A 6,442-nucleotide genomic window follows, 5' to 3' on the forward strand; every position below is an offset into this window, starting at 1 on the left:
GCCATACTGCTTTCCATATGGTCACTACCAATCAATCCATTTACATCTATACACTACTAACTCTTATAATTTTATTGAACCTTCAGAACACTTACTTTAGTCTAAGAAAGGTATGAGTTGACTCATTCAGTTTAAAGAAGGAAGAGGCAGGGAAAGAGTGGTTAAATACGAAATGGATCTGGAAAATATAAATTCAAATAATTATTAAGGTGATAATTCTTACATTTTGATTATGAGGAGAACATGCTCACTACCAATTTGTTAATTGTGTAAAGGCCTACAAAGCTCATTAAGTATGGGTTTAAAAGACAATTGAAATCAATCATGTTTTCAGTTGATAAACTTGAGACATAAATAATTTCATTATATACATTTAATAATTTTAAATTAAATTTATTGAGATGACATTGGTTAATAAGATCATACACTTTCATGTGTACCTTTCTGTGATACATGATCTGTATGTTGCATTGTATGCCTTCTACCCAAATTCAAATCATCTTCTTTCACCATACATTTAAAAATTTATCACCAAAAATTCAAACTTTCCAAATCAATGTGAGAGTAGGAAATAAAATCTGCATCTTTTGGAAATACATCTCATGTTGTCTTCGTGGTCCTTAGTTTGTACCAAACAATGGATTTAAAGTTCTCCAAATTAAAATGTACAAAAGCATTTCATACATGCTTGAAGATTCACAAGGTAATGAATGCATTAACAATTATCTTTATTTGAGGTTGACTATGTTTTATGTTCTATGAAGTCATTGAACTAATTATGACATAAATTTAATTTAATTTTCAAAGCAGTAACAATTATTTGTCTCTATTAACAGGGCTACTCTAATGTGATGCTGGGATTGGATTTACCTAGGATAGCATATCAAGGTTGACCTAGAAGTCTTGTAGAAGATCTGGACAAAATAGGTAAGTGATTTTTTGGTAATAATTCTCTTTCGTTCATTGTGTTGAATTCTGGGTGTGTTTTTTTCTAATTGTTTTATTCTTTAATTTTTTTGTTTAAGTATCTTTACCCAAAGGTTTAAAAAAGTTATCAGTGAATGATGTCAAGTACGGCAATAGGAATATTTACTGCTGTGTCTTTTCTTGGGCTTCCCATTTCATTCCTCAGTGTGTTCTCTCTTACTATTAAACTTAGTCTCACTGTTTTTAAAAATCAACATAAATGGATGTAGAATGTGCATTTGGTTTTGAAATATTGAAATTATTAGGCAAGAAAAGCACTTGGAGTATTTTCTGTCACCATTATGCTGGCCTTTTATTCAGATGCTTTTAGTGTTATTTTATTAAGATTTGGTTGATATTGAGGCTTTGAGGGCATCTGGAAATGTCCAAAAAAAAGTGATTAGCAAACTTGAAATATTTTTGGGGGGGAGTTTGATTTTTCTTGTGAACTTTTTGAGACCCAGCAAGTCACTCTTTAGAAAGAATTTGTTGCCCTGGCTAGTGTGGCTCAGTTGATTGAGCATTGTCCCATGCACCTAGAGATCCCTGGTTTGATTCCCGGTTGTGGGCTTGATCCCCAGTAGAGGGTGTGCAGGAGGCAACTGATGGATGGTTCTTTCTCATTGATGTTTCTCTCTCCCTCTCCCTTCCTCTCTCTCTCTCTCTCTCAAAAAAAAATTAATAAAAATGTATTTTTTTATAAAAAAAGATTTTTATTTTTTAAAAATTAAATTTATTGGGTGAAAATAGTTAAGATTATATAGGTCTAAAGTGTACAATTCTATGATACATGATCTGTATATTTCATTGTGTGTCCACTACCCAAAGTCAAATATTTTTCTGTCACCATATATATATATTTGACCCCCTTTTTCCTTTACTACTCCTCCCACCGCCATCCCTCTGGTAACCAACATAATGTTGTCTGTGTCTATGAGTTCTTATTTGTTTATTTGTGGTTTTCTTTTTAATGTTGCACTTCTTTAAATCTAATGGCAGTTTTCCTTGGTATCTGTGTCAAGTTAGAGAACTTTAAGTCCATTGTTTGGTCCAAAGCAAGGACCACAAAGAAATGTGTGATGCATTTCCAAGAAATGCAGGTTTTATTTCCCATTATTACTTGATATATAATGTTTCTATAATATTAGTTTTTTAGTGTCATCATTGAACTATGGTATCAATCAAGCAATATGTCATAGGAGGCCAAATATGTAATAATATAATTATAAAAAGAAAACAAAAATGATTTTGGGTGAGGAGTTTTTATCACTTATCTTCACAGATTTTACTTCTCAAAAGAAGGAAACCATGCCGCCCTGGCTTCTTCAGAATATTTTTTCTTGTCCCTCCCACTCCACTCCACCTCAGGTTCTTTATCAAGGAGTGTAAGAAAGTCCTCATGATCGTCACTGTTCTGCCTACATTGTTCCGCCCTTTTCTAAAATTTCCGTATCTTCCCTGAAAGATTTTTATCAATGAGCTTGAATTATACAGTCAAATATTTCTCAAGTAGTTTACCTATTAATTTGCCTGTGTGTTTTTTCCTGTTTTGTACCAAACTTTATTATTTTGCCAAATATGCAAACAAATTGATTCCATATTTATTTAAGTTTTTAGAGCATGCTGGCATTTTTACTTCATTTTATTCTTCTATTTAAACTCAATTTTATTCTGGCATTCCTTATGGTGTAAGTAAGGCTGACATTATTATCCATTGTTTAGTATGTGGAGAGACTAAAAGATATAAAATTTAAATGATTTTGGAAAAGTATAACGTTATGATTTTACAACTAATACTAAACAATTAGGTATTATTAGAAACCATGTATGCTAACACTTAATCTTTTTCTTCTAGGTTATGTACATAATTTATGCTTACTATAGACAATGGTTAGGTGATATAATCTATCTTTGTGAGGCCTTTTAATATTTAAATTTTCATTTTTGGAGTAATAGGACATTTGCTTTAATAATAGCGTGGGGGGGCGGCGGGGAGGTGGGGGTTAGCTGGAGTTACCTGACAATAAACATCATGGAACTTTGAAAGAAAAAATTTAAGAAAATAAATGATTTTTATAAAATAAAGACACTTCTTCCCAAAAGGGAATATAATTATGTTGGAAGTTAGTCCTCAAAACTGCTTCTAGAAATTGCTAATTAGACTTTTTCTAGTCAGATGCTTATAACAGCAGTTTTTAAATATTTTTTAATGAAGACCAACCACATATAGGTGTAAATAATGTGTATGCATAATGCCAATGGTTCATCTTAATAGAAAAGTGCATTCTGAAAAAGTGCTTTTTTCTTGGATATATATAGAATTATGAACCCTAGAGCTGGAGTCATTATGATAAGAAAAGAATAAAATTATGTTTAGAAGAAAGATTTGGGAGTCAGGTAGACAAGGGTTTGCATTCCTGCAGTCAGTTGTTAGTTTTTATTTAATAAACTTTGGTTAATTTCAAAAAAAATGTACCTCAGTTTTCAAACAGTAGAATGAGGGACAGATGTAACTGTTTGGATTATTGTAAGAAGTTAGCACTTGATACATAGCTATTTTCAACGAATATTAGTTTTCTTCTTCCCTGTCTATTCCTCTGTTTTCTTATCCCAAAATCCCTAAAGGGAGTATTAGGTGGGATCTTCCTATTTTCCCACAATTTGTTTTGTATTATCCTCATTCTATCTCTCAGAGCAGGTACATAACCTGCCCTAGGTTATACTTCTAAAATGTGAGCTAAAATGTTTCATAAAACACAACTGAGAATGTGTACTAGTATATGGGTAAACGAGTAGTTGAGTGAGTGTGTGTGTGTGTGTGTGTTTTACTTCATAATATTTGCAATTTTTTGTTTCCATTATAAGAGCATTAAATCAAATAAAATATTCATTTTAGTTATTTCAATGGAGTAGGAAAAACTTTATTAACATACTTATAAAAATGTTATTTTTCATAACTAATTTATTAAAAATTAGGCATCATACATGATAAAACATTAGCTCTAATTCTTAAGTTTCTGTAAAGTACATGAACTATATAGAAAGGTGTTTGGCTGAGGGGGGCTGGGTCAGCGATTCAAACACACGGTGTGCTGACATTCTTGGGGAAAAAGCAGAGTAAGCAAGACTGCGAAGAGAGAGGCTCTGCTGTGTAGCTGTGGAGAATGCCATCTTGAAAATCAGTTTGCCTCGGATTGAGTTACGGTTGCAAAACAAAACTACCATATGTGAAACTTTGAACAAATAATTTCCACTCTCTAACCCTTAATTTCTGAATCTAGAAAATAGATCTGATAGTATCCACTATACAGAGCTGATCTGAGAACTACATGTGTGAATACACATACAGAGCATAGAAAGCATTTTTTAAAAGTTTGTTGTTTCATTCCCTATTATATTAGTTTCAAAGGTTGACTGTATTATACAGGCCACCAGGCAAATATCCTCTATAACATTCTACTTTGGTCCAATAAATGGAAAAATGAGTTGATTCTGTAAATGTGCTTGTTCTCTGTGTTTTGTTAGGAAATGTATTAGTTTTCTACTGCTATGAAACATCTTTAAAAGCTGAAAACAAGATACGTTATTATCTCACAGTTTCCACAGGTCAGGAGAAAAGGCAGGGCTTAGCTCAGGATCTCACAAGACTGCAATCAAAATATGAAATAGACTGCATTTTTGTTCGGAGAGCAGGGTCCTCCTCCAAATTCACTGGGTTTGGGCAGAATTTAGCTCATTGTAGTTGTAGGATTGCAAACCTCAGTTCCTAGAGGCTCCATGGTTCCCATCCAAGTGGCCCTCTTCCTATGCGGTTCATATCATAGCAACTTGCTTCTTTACCACCAGCTGAATGCTATGCTCTCTATGTTATGCTTGTTATGCTAGCAACATAGGGTCATGTATGTATGTAATGCATGTAGGTATGTAGGAATATATGTATATGCATGCATATAGAATGTGGATATGTGTATTAACATAATCATTGAAGTGACATCTCATAACATTTTTCATATTCTATTGGTTAGAAGCAAGTCATAGTCCTGCCCACAAAGAATGGGAGAGCGTGAGTGTTGGGGCCACCCTAGAGTCTGTCTGCCACACCACTTTAAATTTCTTGATTTAAAATTCATATAACATATTATTTTAGAATTTAAAATGATTTAATATTTGATTCAAAGGAATTTTGCCACAAATGGTAAAATTGTATTCCCAGTTAGGCTTTTAGTATAACTCCCAATAGGCCATTTTTCTCTTCCTAATACACGCCCCTTATTTCAAGCTGGCTTACCACCAGACTAAAGACAACCTAACCTGATGCTTAATACTCTCCAGAACCAGACAAACCTAAATATCCAACCCCTTTTCCCCATTATTCTGAAATGTACACCCTAGCTATATGTCTACATCTTTGCCAATGCACATCCTATTGTTTCTCTTTTTCCATCTCTTTGAAGCACATTTACATTTTTAGCACTTCCATTCCATTTTTCCTGTTTCTTTCCTCCTTTCTACCTAACCTGGGATTTTAATGCATAGTCTCATATCTATATTATGTGTATCCTTTCAAATAATGGTATCTCAAGACATATTCACTAGATAAAAAAATACCTTCTTGATTTAGAACAGTGGTCAGTTTGAGAGTCATACTCAGTTTAAGAATCATATTTGTAAGGACGTTCTTCATAAATTATACACTCTTATATTGACTCAGTAATCTGAAGTGCTCCTCAGATAACCCTTAATTACCTTTAAGAATTCATTACCATTTACACATTTAGAATTGATTGCACATGAGAAAAAACATAACTAATTGGGGTCCAGAAGGTGGGTTGTGGTAGGCAGCCTTTAAAGGTACTTAATGATCCTTGTCTCATTGTTTTTATACCATTGTTTTTCCTCCTCCTGTATTTATCAGAGTTAATCTATGTGGCCTATAGAATGTAGAACAAGTGATGGTGTGTTATAGAAGATATCAAGACATCTGTTCTTTCTCTCTTGTTTCCCTTCTTCCCCCTCCCACTCTCCCTCTCCTCTCTCTGTCTTATGACTTGTTATGGGGGAGGCTTGCTTCCATGTGGTGAGAACTAAACCCTCTGACTGAAAGGAAGGGACTGGCAATAATCTGCAGCTTCCATAGAAACCCTAAGCTTAACCATCCAGCAGAACCACTCTCTGATTCTTGATCCTCGAAACTGTGTGAGATAATAAATATTTTTGTTCTAAACTGCTGAGTTTGCATGTAATTTATTATGTGGTGATAGATAATTAATACATTATATAATACTAGAGGCCCGGTGCACAAAATTCATGCACGGATGGGGTCACTAGGCCTGGTTGAGGGATCAGGGCAGATCAGGACCAGGCCAATCAGGGCTTGAAGGCCCAGGCGGAGTCGGGAGGGGAGATGACTGTCGCTGGGCCAGGCGCTGAAGGAACAGACGCCAGATGCCAACACTGCCCTCAGTGCCCTGCCACC

Source organism: Myotis lucifugus, unplaced genomic scaffold (assembly GCF_000147115.1).
Source record: "Myotis lucifugus unplaced genomic scaffold, Myoluc2.0 scaffold_171, whole genome shotgun sequence".
NCBI lineage: Eukaryota > Metazoa > Chordata > Mammalia > Chiroptera > Vespertilionidae > Myotis > Myotis lucifugus.